The sequence below is a fragment of the Danio aesculapii genome, chromosome 21 (assembly GCF_903798145.1).
Source record: "Danio aesculapii chromosome 21, fDanAes4.1, whole genome shotgun sequence".
NCBI classification, from domain to species: domain Eukaryota; kingdom Metazoa; phylum Chordata; class Actinopteri; order Cypriniformes; family Danionidae; genus Danio; species Danio aesculapii.
This window is the reverse complement of record NC_079455.1, coordinates 12266666-12283712: the sequence shown is the minus strand read 5'-3', so window position 1 is coordinate 12283712 and position 17047 is coordinate 12266666. Positions and strand designations below refer to the sequence as shown.

The 17047-nt window shown below is 34.7% G+C and overlaps 1 long non-coding RNA gene across 1 annotated transcript; it reads right to left on the bottom strand.

Annotated features, from left to right (window-relative positions):
* Positions 1 to 9430: 9430 nt before the first annotated feature.
* Positions 9431 to 16787, bottom strand: LOC130215194 (uncharacterized). The gene is made up of 4 exons (XR_008835677.1): positions 16641 to 16787; positions 12236 to 12307; positions 9825 to 9890; positions 9431 to 9738 (listed from the first exon to the last, which is right to left on the bottom strand). It is a non-coding gene; the product is annotated as an uncharacterized LOC130215194 (long non-coding RNA).
* Positions 16788 to 17047: the final 260 nt, after the last annotated feature.

Sequence of the window (17047 nt, the reverse complement as noted above, 5' to 3'; positions counted from 1 at the left end):
GAATACTTATGTACATGTGATTTTTCAGGTTTTTTATTTTTAATAAATTTGCAACAATTTAAAAAAATCTTTTTTTCACATTGTCATTATGGGGTATTGTGTGTAGAATTTGGAGGAAATAAATGAATTGAATCCATTTTGGAATAAGGCTGTAACATAAAAAAGTGGAAAAAGTTAAGTGCTATGAATACTTTCCGGATGCACTGTATGTTATTTGAAATAGCTCAAGCAGAACAGTACTAAATCAAATATAACATACAATACTTATGCTTCTGTCATTATTTCAATTTTCTATATTCTGTAAGGGGTTTTATTTTTTTTTAATTTCTTTACTAGAACCTTTGGATGCTTTTGCAGAGTGTCAAATTCAGAGAATCACTAATTGCCGTTTAAATACATTGGCAGCTTTTCATTAAACTAATGTTACAATTAAACAAAATGAGATTCAAATGAAAAAGAAAGCTAAAATCTAAAATAATTTGATTTATTTTATTAACTATAATTTGATTACTACCCATTAAAAATGTTCCTATAAGATATTGAGATATAGTTACTCATATTTAGTTTACACTAACATGGGAGTTTGATGGGAGCTCTCAGGGTCAATATACATGGCCGAGCTGCTATAGCCAAACATTTTGTCACTTGTGCCAATACCAACCGTTAGCTTCAATATTGCCAGCAGCAAAAATCTTGGGCTGAGGACAATGTGAAGCATATATGTTTCACATATATGTTTGGGCTGCAATATCATGCCATTCCCTAGACCCAGTGCTTGTGCTAGATGGGCACGTCACTGCCAAGGACTACCGATCCATTCTTGAGGACCATGTGCACTCAAAAATTGTATCCTGAAGGCAGTGCCATGTCACAGGATGATAATGCACCAATACACACAGCAAGACTGGTAACATTGTGGTTTGATGAACATAAAAGTGCAGTTGAACATTTCCCATGGCCTGCACAGACACCAGAGCTAAATGTTATTGATCCACTTTGGGGTGTTTTGGAGGAGCGGGTCAGTAAATCTTTTCCTCAACCAGTATCACGTAGTGACCTGGCTACTGTTTTGCAAGAAGAATGTCTCAAAATCCATCTGGCCACTGTGCGGGATTTCTGTTTGTCAATCCCAAGATAAACTGATACTGTATTGTTCACAAAAGGAGGCCCTACACTATACTAATGAATTGTTCATTCAAACCAAGATTTCCTGGGGCACCGCAGCTCTGCACAGTTTAGTTCCAACCCTAATTTAACACACCTGATCAAACTAAGTCCTTCAGGTTTGTTGGAAACTTACAGGTAAGTGTATTGGAGCAGGGTTGAAGCTAAAGTGTGCAGGACTGCGGTCCTCCAGGAACATGACCAGGTGTTTGACACCTCTGCTCTAACCCCATGTGCATCATTAGTTAAAAATGCTATTAGAGAATGTAACACAGTAGATAATGTATCACAAATTATTTAATTAATACCAGTTACATTGTACAATTACTTAATGTATGAATCATATTGAATATTAATTAATGCATATTGTAGTGTTATCAAAATATGCATAGTGTAGCAGATGTGGAATGTAGTATTTCACATGGTAGATATGAATTACATATGTTTTTCATTTATAGAATTACACAAAAAGTTTATTAAATATACCTGATGTGTTTATCAGTGTGCCTGTATTCTCCTTTAAAGTTCTAAGAAAGCCCATGTTTCAATTTCTTGTTTAAGACCCCCTGTTCCATTTTTGCACTGATTGCACATGAGATGGGAGAGAGGTGGGTTTCTGCTAAGCTCTTATCAATCTTATGTCATCTCTACTTAAAAAAATCTTTAAATAAAAATTAGAAGTTCATTTTGCAAATCAATTTCATCGTTTTTATGTTTTCACTTTAATTGAGGTTTTGATGTATTTATGTCTCATGGATGCATGTGAGTGCTGAAATCATTTCACTTTTCCTTTAACAAAAAAGGCTAAAATGGTACACACTTTAAAATCTGTGCTTTGTGTTATCAGGTTTTGTCAGTCATTGTTAGATTGATTTTGTTGTTTGAGTTTTATCCTTTGCTTTCTTCTTTCTCCTAATTTTTGCAGTGATTGCAGTAAAATCTTTGTTTTTTGTTTTCAGATTAAAAAGTTAAAACAGCACAACTGATATCCTTTTGGTTATTAAGAGGATTTAAAGGACTGGAATTGAGAACCACTGCCCTAAATGAACCTGCGGCGTACGCTTTAGACCATGAGTTATTGCACTTCATTCATTCATTTTCTTTTCGGCTTAGTCCCTTTAGTAATCTGGGGGTGCCACAGCAGAAAGAACCGCCAACTTATCCAGCATATGTTTTTACGCAACACATGCCCTTCCAGCTGCAACCCATTTCTGGGAAACATCCATACACACTCATACACTACGGAAAATTTAGCCTACCCAATTCACCTCTACCGCATGTCTTTGGACTGTGGGGGAAACCGGATCACCGAGAGGAAACCCATGCGAACGCAGGGAGAACATGCAAACTGTACACAGAAACGTCAACTGACCCAGCCGAGGCTCGAACCAGCGATCTTCTTGCTGTGAGGCGACAGCACTACCTACTGCGCCACCGCGTTGCCCTATTGCACTTGGAATATAATTAAATCCTTCAATTACATTAGAAATAAAATAGAGCCCAGATAGATTTTCATTCAGTTCTGCAGTGTTTTGTATACTCCAGATTGTTTAGTATCTATGTTTTATTTCCTTATGCACGAGCTGTATAGAGCTGAAATGATAATTAAGCCTTGACTCTGATTCTAAAGGCCAGGACACACTGAGTCGACGGTCACTCATTGGGCAGCATCATGCCTTTGGTGAGCATCTGCCATTGTAGTTTCTCTGGTGTGTTGCATACATTGCCTCTCATCTGGCTCATGTCAGAGGTTGTTTGTCCAATTCAGCATTTAGAGCGATCTGATTGGCTGTTCAACTATGAATTAGAGTACAAAAAAACCTGAAGTGACGAATCTAAGCAAACAACATAAATCAAGGGGAAACACAAAGAAGCAGACTGTCATTTTGTTGCATATCTTAAATATTTGCAATCAATATGGATTATCAGATTATCAGAAATATTTGCAGAGTGAATCTCTCTGTGATGTGTGTGGGAACTACTGTGAAAATAGTATAACACTGCTTCGTTTAGGCTTGGTACAGTATGTGTGTAGCACTAGTACTGGCAGCCTTTGACTTTTTTTTTTATGAATAGCAAGGACCAGATCTTTTCAGCTTAAGTCCTCTTTAATGTTTTACTTTAGAGGTCACCTACATCCTGTATTGCCTAAAGATGAGTAATTTAATGAGAGGGGTCTGGATGCAGACCTGGTGCAGTGCAATCTGAGCAGCATCCAATGCTTTTTAATGTGCTCACCTAACCCTACCCGTCACAGTGACGTCACAAGCTCCATTGAGTGCATTGTGTCTGACAATGCATCGCCGAGTGATGCAATCTCAGCTTGCATCATAAAGGCTGCATCCATATACTAATAAATTTAACAGCAAATTTTTAGTGTAGGCTGAACAAACGAGAGGGGTCTGGATGCAGACTGGGTGAAGTTGCAAGCTGAGCTGCATGCACGCACACCTACCACTACCCTACCCTACACTAGCTACATCAAGTACATTGTATCTGACATTGCATGTCTGAGATATGCACTCTCAGCTTAGAAATCCAAGTCTGCATCCAGATATTATTGAAACAAACAGTACAGCATACCTAAAAAAAACTGTTTAAATAACTCTCCCTCCACTCTTCATAATCATACATGTTTCTTTTTATTAAAAGTTGTTTATTTGACAATCTCACAATCAACAGAGATTAAGGCATCTTCTGAAGCAGATGCCCAAATTTCTATATCTGCATAGAGATGATTTTCTGCTGTTTTCTTTACTGTTTTTCAGTAAGCTCTTCTGCTCTGGCTGGACAGAGGATTCTCTCCATGGGAAAAGCTTCCATGTCGAACACCATCAATCCATCTTGACCCTCTGGATTTTCCTGGCACTGGATGGAAATCTGAAAGACCCATACAGGCATTTGTGGTGCTGTGTTGTCTATAATAATCTTCAAATTGTTCAAAATAAATAACTTAAATGTCTGTTTGAATTATTTACTCGAGCTTGACTTGAATTTTCATCAGCGATGTCTTCTTTCAACCCGGAAGTGCATTTGCAACAAGCGTTACCCTTTTTTAAATGAAAACATTATTACTATCTTATTACAATATTCATTAAAATATTACTATCTTAACGAGAAGCACAATTGAAAGTATATGAAAGTACAATTTTGCATACTAGTGTACATGTAGTATACGATAGCCAGAAATTTCTAAAACACTAGCGCTAGCATTAGATTATCTAGATAAGCCTCACCATTGTGTTGATGCTGTTCCAAAATTTGCCAAGTTGTCTAATAAAAGTTGTTGAATACAAAGATTTTATGAAGTATTATGGAAAATGGCTTTTGTAAAATGGATCTGTGTTTTCTTTTATTTTGTTGATCATTGATTGTATCACTTCCAGGTTATACGCACTACCCGTGACTAAATGTGGACGTATAGATCCGGTTCACGTTTCTACATCTTATTGCACTACACTTTATCTTTGCTAAAATAATAAAAGGAAAAACTTTACATTTACTTAAGAAAAAGAGTAAAAAAAATTGTGAGACTGATAATGGCAGCCTGAAGAGAGAACAATGTTAAATTTGCTGTCTCACCAATCGGTGCTGCGTTACAAACACTATAAGGGGTAATTACATTTTTTTATAATTTGATGTTTGATTGAAATAATACAAAGTATAGCTTTGTAAATGTACATACGTTTTAAAATAAGATCTAGATTTTAAAAAACAGTTTAAGAATTAATGATGACCGTATCATTACCAATGTGTAAAAAAGGTCAATAGGACTTGAATGTAAAAAAAAAAACTAAATCACAAATTAAGTTTAAACCTCCACATATTTAGTAAAAGAACTTGTTGATTTAATATTTTCATCAACTACTGTACCAAGCATCTGAAAGCAGCAACTGTGCACTGCATAAATGCAATGAAAAGTAATGATAAAAAAAGAAACAACTATAAAAAATATAATAATAAAATAATACAAATAAATAACAGAAAACAAATAGAAAATGAACAAGCATTTTTGGGCTTACTGTATATTAGAGTTAGAGTGTGACTGTATTACACTACCTTTACCATACTACAAGTTTGGTAAAATATCATCTCAATTAAATGAAGCAGTCAAGAGCAACAATTAAAGTAATTATTGTGTTGAATGCTCATGCAGTTTTAATATTTTGCTGTATTTTAAGAAGATCATCAAATATTTTCCCTTTATGTACTTTATCAAGGGAAAACAAAATTTACTATGAAATGGGCATTTTTATTATTATATGGAACTATTATATTCTTGTCCTGGTTTAAGGTTTACTGTGTTTTTTAAAAAGTACCTTTTGTATCTGAACAAATGCATGAACTACAATCAACTATTTAATACTAATATCTGAAGCTTTTAGATGCAAAAACCTCTAAAAGCCATTTGATATTTTCTCCTAAAATTATAACTTTCTTTAGACTCCTGTATGTAGGCTCAGCAATTGTACTTTTATAGTAATGAATAAGTTCTTTTCATAGTCTTTCAAGTGAAATAACTGAGCACAAACATAGGAAGCTGAGAAAAATACTCATTTTAGGAGAACATTTCAGACAGCATTTAGAGGTTTTTGCATCTGCACTCTTCACTTCTGTATGTTTATCATTGATATCGTCTAATTCTAAATCTCAGTTTAAATGTTTGTTTGATTTAAATTTCAGGTAAAACACATTAAAGAACTTAAAATAACTTGCCTTTAAAAAGTTGTTTATTCCTGTTGTCTCTTCTGGATTTGAAAGTAATAGTCCATGTGGTTTATTTTATTTTCAGTCCATAAATTCCATTTGTAAAAAAAAAGAAAAAAAAAATGAAATAAAACCATGTCCATCAAATGATCAAATAAGACATTCTTAAAGAAACCTCTGACTGTTACTGACTGAGTTGAATGTCACTAAATCTAATCAACAGTTTGCAGAGAGGCATGTTTTTGCTCATTTATGATGAGAAAGCAGGAAACCGTTTCTTCTCAGAACTAATTTATCTCCGGTTGATCAGATGATTCAAGATCATTATCTCCAAAACACAAAACAGAAACTGAGCAGTCATCTAGTCTTAATTTCCGATCCACAACCAAAAAAGTCAAACTACTCACAATAACTTAAATGTTTAATATTTGCATTAACCTTATTAAAAATCATGAAACTGAAAATTAATTGTTTTCCACTGCTTTATTTTTTATGGCCTTCTTTAGACATCTACATCTAAAAATTGTTTTATTGAATCATGATGCAAAACTTACTTATTTTCTTATCTTATTTTCCTTATTTTACTTTTCATAATTCAATCAGGGTTTAGGGAGTTTCATAGAACTGACATACAAAGGTTGAACAATGATCATGGATTTAATAGTGAAACTATTTAGAGCCGCTACCCTCTGCCACCCATGTGTAACACATAGTGTGCAGGTGAAATTCCATTTGTCATTCTATTCCTCTGTGCCTAGAAATTTGGAGACAAAGACTCCTATGTTATCTACTAAGACATTCCACAGAACATCCCTGCTTGATCTCCAAGGAACATTGCATATAAAAAAAGGAGGAAGAACCCCTCTTTTCCCTCGCACACCATCATGTATGACACATTCCAAAATGCCCTCCAGATTAAATAGACTATTAAAACCCACAACTCGACGCAGTGTAGTGTGGGTAGCGCGTTCGCCTCACAGCAAGAAGGTCACTGGTTTAAGCCTCGGCTGGGTCAGTTGGCATTTCTCTGGGTGCTCCAAACAAGTTCAAACACATGCACTAAATGTGAATTGGGTAAGCTAAATTGTCTAATGTGTATGTGTGTGAATGAGAGTGTATGGGTGTTTCCCAGTGATGGGTTACAGCTGGAAGGGCATCCGCAGCATAAAACATATGTTGGATAAGTTGGCAGTTCATTCTGCCGTGGTGACCCCAGATTAATAAAGGGACTAAGCCAAAAAGAAAATGAATGAATGAATGAATGAATGAACCCACAACTCACTCCAAAATGTATATAATGTGTTTGTTTGCAGTTTTTATGTTCTGTTCTATAGCGAAAGTAGTTAAAGTATTATATGTTTGCACCAATGACTGTAAAAAATATGGACGACATAACAGGCCTTTTCCCATTTAATCCCTCGAGGGCAAAACGCCTCATGACGGGCACAAACTGTTGCAAAAAAACTGATGAAATAAGAGAGTGGGCATGCGCAGAAGGCCTACCTGATGGAGCCAGAGGCGAAGCTGCGCAATCAAGCTTCCAACCAAATGTCAAATTTGACTTAAAATCAACCACATCCCCTGAACTTTTCATTTGACCACCTGTATCTGCACTGTAAGGCTCGCTAATATAAATATGAGCCTTAAATATAAGCCCTTGCATTTAAAAACACGTAATAATATACAATTTATTAAAACTGTGTTATGAAAGATGTTATAATTTAATAAAAACAATATATGTTGGGCTGCAAAATCTTTCATACGCTCTAGCCTGAGTTAGACTCAGCTATGAGCCCAAAAAATATTTGTTGTTGGTATTTGTTATCTTCATAGGGGTAGAAATATCACTTGTAAAATATGAACAATTACATAAGTCCAGGAAAAATTGTGCGTTTAAAAGATAAATATAGCAAGATTTCTAAATATAAACAGGATATTTAAATATCCCATCCCTGCACTATATAATATAATCCTTATCAATTTGTACAATAAACTTAGCAGTATTAATACATCAACTGATGTCTATCAGCTGCTGCAACATCGCTTGTATATTGTTTTTTGCCTTCATTTTCATTTGGTTTATTTGATGCCTTATCTGGCAAAGGGTTCATTCATTACATTCATTTTAATGGTTATTAGGTGTTTTTAAATAAAAAGCCAACGGTAAATGATGTATATAAAACATTTACAGCTCTATTTGTTATATAAGATTTGGTTTCTAGAACATTAAGGTTTTATAACAGCAAATTCAGTAGATTAACTCAATAACATGCTGAAACTCAAAATGTCAGAGACGTCCTTTAAAGAGCCCCTGTTTTGCATTATAAAAGGTCATATTGTGGTTTTAGGGTTCTCCCACAACATGCTGATAAGCTTGCAAGGTCAAAAAACACTTTCATTGTCTTATAATATGCGTTTATTTTTATCTAATTATCCTAGTGACTCCCATATGAATCATTTAGCGATTAATTTGTTCCCAAACCCCTCTTTAGCGCGTAGCTAATCTGCGGTGATTGGTCTGATAACACAGTCTGTTACAATTGGTTGACTGCGTTCAGCACGAGACAGAGATAAATGCCCACCACGGCTATGAAATAGCAGCCAGAGAGTATGTGAGAGCTCAATGCAGGAATGCAATAAAGCAATGCAATTAAAAACCAGCATATTGCAGTTTTATTCCAACCCTAATCAAACACAGCAGATCCAACTAATCAAGGTGTTCAAGACTCTTTTGATAAAAGGAACCAAATCCCAAATGATTTTGAGGCCCACCACAACGTGATATAGTAGTACAATTTTCCCCACCGACCGAATTGATTGACAGGCGGCAATTAACATGCCTTCGTAGTAATGCATATACACATGTCCACAAAACAGGATTTGCGAACAAACTGGGAAAAAAAGATCTGTTCCAACTCTCTGTGATCAGCTGCACCTCAAAAAAGAGTTTTATATGTTTATAACGTTTTTAAAACGATGCATGTTTGTAATAAAGAAAAGACTGTAAAGTTGCACAGTAATTCATAACTGTTGGAATTAGCACAGCCGCATAGTGTCAGTACAACTATACGAAGAAAAAACACCAAAAAAAAGGAGTCCCGGTTTGTGAACGCTAAATCTGTTTTATTTTTGCAAACTTTGGCATAGAATTTGTGTGTGACATATAGTTGCAGAAAGCCTTAAATAAACTTCACCACAAATACATCAAACATGTATGTGGGAATGGTGGACGGGGAGAACCAGCTCATTTGTATTTAAAGTCCCCAAGAAATCAAAACTAACCATATGATTTTGTTAGCTTACATTGCTAGTGCTGTGATGAACAATTCACCTGTGCATGTCATTAAAAAAAGCTGTTTTAATTGTTAATTGAAATCTTAATAAATAAATAGCATCTTAAAAAAGGCTTTTTCAATGTTATGCAAAATGATAACCTAAGCACAAAGTAATATATATATATATATATATATATAATTAACTATATATCTATATAATGTGTGTGCGTGTGTGTGTGTGTGTGTGCGTGTGCGTGTGCGTGTGCGTGTGCGTGTGCGTGTGCGTGTGTGTGTGTGTGTGTGTGTGTGTGTGTGTGTTTGAAAACTTGCAAAATGAAAGTAAGTTACTCTAAACTTAAAAGGAACTTTTTATACAATTTTATTAAAAGTTTTACTGGTTAAAAATTAGTATTTAGTTTTTAAAATTATTTTACAATTACAACTCAGCTGAAGTTTTTTACATGTTGATAATAATGCCTTCATCTTCAGTATCTGGCTCAGCCTGAGGATGGAGATTGATGGGATAAAAAGTTTCATCATATGCAATTTGCCCATGAAGTCCCCTCTGGTTCTCCACACACTGCACTGAAAGCTGAAAATGAGCAAACATTAGAAATGCATTGCAATTCATTTTCAGTAATGAACACACATGTATGATCCAAGACTTCCTCTCTTTACCTGTACAGTAGATTCAGAAGTGTTTTCTGAAAACTCTTCTTGGTTGTTCACGTATTGGTCAGAATCCTTAAAAGAGTAAACAACAAACAGATAAGTACTAAGCTGTCACTGATGCTGCACCCTTCCAAAAGATACAAATATGGTAGAAAAGTATATATACTTTAAAAACTAATCTGTACTATTTAAAGAAAAAAAGCTTCTGTCTTACTCTGCCTTTTTTTCACTGAATATACAAAATATATCTGATTTTGCTAACTTGAGCAAAAACATTAGAGCTGAATATAGTAGACTGCTTAGGTAACTCTTTGCAATAACAGTACATAAATAATAATGTACTAAAATGTAAACTGCGACACGGTGAGTCAGTGGTTAGCACTGTCACCTCACAGCAAGAAGGTCGCTGGTTCAAGTCCCGGCTGGGTCAGTTGGCATTTCTGTGTGGAGTTTTCATGTTCTCCCCGTGTTCGCGTGGATTTTCTCCAGGTGCTCCGGTTTCCCCCACAGTCTAAATACATGCGCTATAGGTGAATTGAATAAGCTAAAATTGGCCCACGTATGTATGTGCATGAGAGAGTGTATGGGTGTTCCCCAGTACTGGTATGCAGCTGGAAGGGCATCCACTGCGTAAAACATATGCTGGACAAGTTGGCAATTTATTCCACTGTGGCGACCCCTGATAAATAAAGGGACTAAATCAAAGGAAAATTAATGAATAAATAATATGTAAACCCATTGTTACTTAACTATGAATCAATAATGAGATAAAGCATGTACTAAAAACATAAACTAATCTTAACTAAAACATGAATCACATGAATAATAATAATAATTATTATTTTAATAATTCTTATTATATAAATATATTAAATATATAGCACATTTCAGCAGACTCAAGGTCGATTTACAATGTACAAAAATCAACAGAGAGAGGAGAAACAAGGTAAAGTACAGGTAATCAACAGACAGGAGAACAAGATATATGTCAACATGAAATCAATTCAAATACAGTGGCAGATCATACAGTCAGTAAACAGGAAAACAAAATTGGAACAGGTATTTTTACAGAGGGTTATAATGGTCTTGCAGTTGTAGGTAGATCATGAATATTTTTGGGAATGGAATTCCAGAGTGTGGGGGCAGAAAAAGAGAATGCTTGTCCACCAAATGATACCAATTTGTGGCATGGAACTGCAAGTAGACCATTGTCAGAAGATCGCAGCATAGTTTACATGCAGGCGAGTAAGTATGAATGAGATCAGCAATGTAATTAGGTGCAAGACCATGACAGGCTTTGAAGGTGATAGGAACGATCAGGTATCGAAAACCATAAAGGACAGGTAACCAGTTTAGCAGTGACTTCAAAATGGAAGTAATGTGAGTAGATTATGGTGAGAGAGAAAAAACCTTAGCTGCAGAGTTTTGGATATTTTATAACTTATATATTGTTAAGTTTGGTAGACCATTGAAAGACAATCACAGCAAGTCATGAGAAGAAAACTTGAGATGAGAAAGAGAGGAGTCAAAGATTACTCTTATTCCTAATATGGTGATTAAGGTTGAACCAGAGTACCAGCAATCTCAACACTGTCAACACAGACCTGAGGAATATATTTTGATGAACCCACAAGAAGAAAATCTGTTTTGTCTGTATAAGTTCGAGAAAATTATGATTTATCCAGGTATTAAAAAGTAGTAGATAATTTAATTAGGAGTTAATTTGTGAATAATTACTACCTTAATTACTAGTAAGTACATATTTGTTAATTTACTAATTAACACTTTAGATTATGTCTCAATGTAACTCTATGAGAAAGAACGATAATAAAAGTGCACATTTTAAAATACGCTTGACTGATACATTATCCTCCCAAAGAAACCCATAAAGGTTCAATAATAAACACCTGTTTTGCATCATTATTTATATATTTATATTCAAATCTACCCATTGTTACGCAAAAGAAGATATTTTGAGGAAAGCTAAAATCTTGCAACCATTGTCCCATAGTATTTGGAAAACATGTGTTACAGGTTTACAGCTTTCTTGAAAATATCTTCTTTTGTGTTCAACAGAAGAAAGAAACTCATAAAACCAGGGTGAATAAACAGTGAGTACATTTTCATTTTTGGGTTAATTCTGCATTATTCTGAATTCTGCACTAGTAATGAAAGTAACCATTGTTCACACATGACCTGTGTAGTTTTATAACTGTGTAGTAGATTAGTTTTTGATTAGTAGAAGCCTTTACTCACCATCAGTTTACAATAAAGTAACATTTAATTTAAATTTTAGTTCTTGATTATTTATGTACTCTTTTTGTAAAGTGTTACCAAACAGAACATAATAACTAGTACATAAGTGAACTAATTATACATTACATTTGTATAACAGACCAAAGTTATTATTTACTTACTCCATCTGGGATTGAGTTATCAAAACTTGCTTCAGTATGAATCTCTCCAATGTTTTCTTTTTCTGTTTTACTCTGTAAAACAACCAAGAGTTATTTAAATGCAACCAAGTAGTGACAGGCTAACTGCATTTAGCCAATAATGGCATAGACTCACTCAGGTTATTCAATTCAATTAATTTAAAGACACTGGTAAAGTACATGATCTCTTTACTTCTTGTCCTTTCTTTTCTTCAAGAAAACACAAAACAGTTAGCATAATCAAACATCACACCATTACAAAATCAACAAAAGACAAAAGTAACAAACATAAGAAAATCAAAATGGTCCCCTGGAGTACAAATACTTCTCAACTATTTCTAATACAACCATAAAACACCTCACATGCTACACCACATATAATTATCAAATAACTCTCACTGCACCACACCAACACGCTTATTTCACACAGCCGCCATTTTAAAGAACCAAAGCGAGGCTGCGGTGGGAAGAAACCCGGAAGTATAGGACCAGCACTGTGAACATTGCAGTAACATGCTATGGACTATAAACCTCCAGCTGTTGCCGAGATTTCAAAATGAATTAATGGTGTAAACATCCCTTTAATATCATTCAGTAAGCAATTCAAAAGCAATTTAGCATCAAACAACATCACAATCTCTTTAAGAGTAATATGCTCAAGTGTCCTCCTAGGCTTCAGTTCATGGCACCAGTTAAACACCGTAGGGACGCTTTCCTGCTTCAGCCTATGTAACCCGGTGAGCAATAAAACGCTGCAGTCCTCTGTAGCACACCCTTGTGTTGTCTGTAATAGTGTTGTCCCAGTACTGAAGTTTTAAAAACGTCCATTTCCCACTAACATTCGAACTCCGCTGAGCGCGTTCATAAACAGCGCTGATTTACCATAGTATTCACCAGTGCTGTTCAGTTCACCGCTCTTCACCCAGTGCAAACACAGATACACGGACACAGGAGCGCGAAGCAGCCGTGAAGATCAGTCGAGTTATGAAGCATATCGCTCATCTATGTTTGTGCTCGGTAAACAGCGGAGGGTGAACTGATGACCTTCCTCGGCCAATCACAATCATTTCTGTTGAGCACGTGAACACAATGGCAAATCAGCGCTGTTTTAAGAAAGCCATCTACAGTGCCTTAAATGCTAGCGGGAAATTTATGTTTTTTTCTTTTAATTCAGTATCGTGACAAGTCTAATATAGTGAAAGAATCAGTTCATTAACTCAAGTTTGATAAATAGCATCTAAAACGTGTGTTTTGGAAAGAAAATTTTAGCTAACTAGTGCCATTTCCCTTAACTTCGCTGAAAATGAGCTCTGATATGCCTTTTTATTTTCACTATTCATTCAGAACTGACCTTCGGGTCACTCTAAAGGCGGTGAAATTATAAATTTGTGTGACTTTCTCTTCGCTGATAAGATATACAGCCAGGTACACAACGTTCCTATGTAACTCCCAACGATACTTCCGGGTTTCTTCCCATCGCTGCCTCGATTTCGCTTTTAAAAATGGTGGCCACGTGAAATCAGTCTATAGTGGTGTTTCTGTCACACATAGTATGAACCCCTCAGTACCAAGAATAAAAAAAGAATAAAACAAACAAGCCATACAATTTTCACCTAACAAAATTAATAGACATTAAAGTCACACTTTATTTTGATGGTCCGTTTGTTGAATTGAGGTTACATTGCATCTACATGCCAACTAATTCTCATTAGATTATAAGTAGACTGTTGGGGTTAGGGTCGGGGTTAGTGTAAGTTGACATGTACTTGCAAAGTTTCTTATAGTCAGTTAAATGTCTGTTTTGCAGCAGTATCAACAGATATTAAGCAGACAGTCTACCGACATAAAAAAACTTCTCTTGACAATATGTATATATATATTATATATATACCCCTCATGGGTTTGTATTCTGTTGTATACTGCTGTTCTGCCATGTGTGTTTCTATACATTAAACACAATGTTCAACATTTCATCTGTGGAGTTTTTTTTTTTTTTTTTTGTAAAATAGAGTACACAGAAAAGCCTATGAGTGGAACAAGATTAAGGTACAAAAAATAATATTTTAAATATCACATCAAATTTCTGTAGCTTGAACTTGTTCCATCATTTGCTGTTCTAAAAAATTTCACTGGTATTAGTAGATGGTTAACAAACTATGAACAACTGATCTGTAAAGTGTAAGTTAATATATTAGTTAAGTGTTAGTTATTAGCTTATGTGTGTTATTGGGACGTTATTCTAAAGTTGCAACTATTCCTCATTTACTAACAGTTAATAAATGATGAACAGTTGCAACTTTAGAATAACGTCCCAATAACATATATAAACTTTTAACTGATACTTAACAAGTCTTTAGTAAGTAATTTACTAACAGCTTGTTCATGATCTATTACTAATGTATTATGTATAGTTATAAATCATTAAATTACTGTTAACAAGTCATTTATAACTTGTTAACTAACAGCTTGTAAGTTATCTATTGGCCATCTACAAGGCACAGTTATAAACAATTAACAAACTAGTAACTTTTATTTAATAAGTAATTTATAACTCATTAACTAACAGTTTATTATTAGTCTATTAACTAGTTATAACGATAGTTGTAAACAATTAATAAACTATTAACTATTATTTAACAAGTCATTTATAACTCATTAACTAACAGTTTATTAATAGTCAATTAAGTAGTTATAACGGATAGTTATAAACAATTAACAAACTATTAACTATTATTTAACAAGTCACTTATAACCCATTAACTAACAGTTTGTTAATGATTTATAAACTAGCTATAACGGATAGTTATTCTAAAGTGTTACCGACAAAATAAATCAGTTATTAGAGCTAAGTTATTAAACTCTTAAGTTTAGAAATGTGTTGAAAAAATCTTCTCTTTGTTAAACAGAAATCGAGGAAAAAAATAAACAGGGGGGCTAATTCAGAAGGGTTAATAATTCTGACTTCTGACATCATAAAATCAACTCCCTCAGAATTCTCCACAATGTGTATAAATGTTTTTATACTGAACCCATTGCATCACATTAGGCTTCCATCCTTCTTTATTAGTTGCAGAATATTATCGGCCACTTAGCAACAGGCCAATCACAGTAGAAAATGCACAGCTGTCAATCAATAGATGTCAAGTTTGTTACCGGACATTATCCTCCTTAATAAACAACATACACCTCAACATTGATGACTACAATGCAATATGTATCAGCCACACACCCTTACATCCAAGGATGATACTCGCTGTGTATTCTGTGTGCGACAATGTCTATGTGGGACATGCAGCAATGTCCCGCAATCATGCTATTTAATTCATTTAAACGGAAGTTACCTAACCCAAAGCCTTTCATATCATCGGTGCAAAATAAACCAATAATAAAGGCAACCCCACTACATGAAGATGTTTTGTTACTAACAGTAATTGTTTTGTTGTAAGTTATGTGGGATATGGTTAAGGTTAGGGACATGTTTAGGTGCTACCACGAGCCGCGCGGTTACACACCACAGCAGCTGCCTGAAATGCTGATTTAAGGCATGACTAATCCATGCTTACATGATGTTCACTCCAAAAGTTGCCTTTTAGGTCCAAATGTTGCCATAGAAATCGAGATACATCAAACCTTTTAGACTTACCATTGTGTTATCGTGTTGTCTCAAGCTGTTTGATAAAAGTTGCCTCTTCCGTGTCTGACCACACACGTGGCAAAATTGCACCAATAAGATTTGTGTGCATCCGTTTTTACGAATAATTTAATGCTCTCAATTATATTTATTTTTATTAGCAAAGTGCAGCTAAAGCAAAAATTTGAAGCATATGAACGTGAAGACAAAACGTAGAGCTCAGTTTCATTTTATTTGATTTATTTTGGAATATCACAATGAAGGAAGAAAAAGCCATTTTCCCTTAAGTAGTGGGAGATGGGCAGCATTAACTCATTTGGAAATGTTTGATTCTGTCCCTGGTTTACTGTACCTCTTTCAACAGATTGTAATTTGATCTAAATAAAACACATAAGCTACGTAAAACTAGTCACAAAATTGTTCAAAAATTTCTGTTATTTTCCAAAATACACAATTTAATATACTAAAGATTCTTCTGCATTCTTATTTTTTATTTATTTTTATTTTACTATTAAGTAAAATAAAATTAGGTTTGCCCCTGGGATTACCGTCCTACACATGTGATTTAAAATGTAACTGCCAGATTTTCAAACCACATTTAAATCTGCCCATCTTCTTGATTAAAGCTTCATGTATCTCCATTAAAAAAGGAATCAGAATACAGTATAAAGTTCTAAAGTATTTTTGGAAAAACTCACTCCAGGGAGACAAATGAGAAATTCTAAACATACCGATAAAAGTTAAAAATAAACCTACCTTCAAAAATCAAACAGCTGTTGTCCTGTTCCTTCTGGATTTAAAATGCGTAGTTTATTATATATCAAATTCACATTCACCAGTAATGAAATACAGATATATAGCCTTGCCCTATGAACTGATTAAGTTAAGTCTACCAGTCATTCATCCAGCAGTCCTCTGACTGTTACTGATTTGAATCTAGGTCTCCAAACCTATGCTTTGATTCAGCACATGCCTGCTTTCTTCCTTGTCAAGCAGGAAATACAGTTGGTTAGAACACCGAAATGGGGCCATGCATGAATCATTACCAAAGCAGATCTGAACCCAAATTGGTGCAACCACTGGCACCAAAAATGCTGACAAATAACATTTGCTCTTGCACTTTTAAATACCATGCAGTCTCCATCACTTTTTCAGCTAAATTT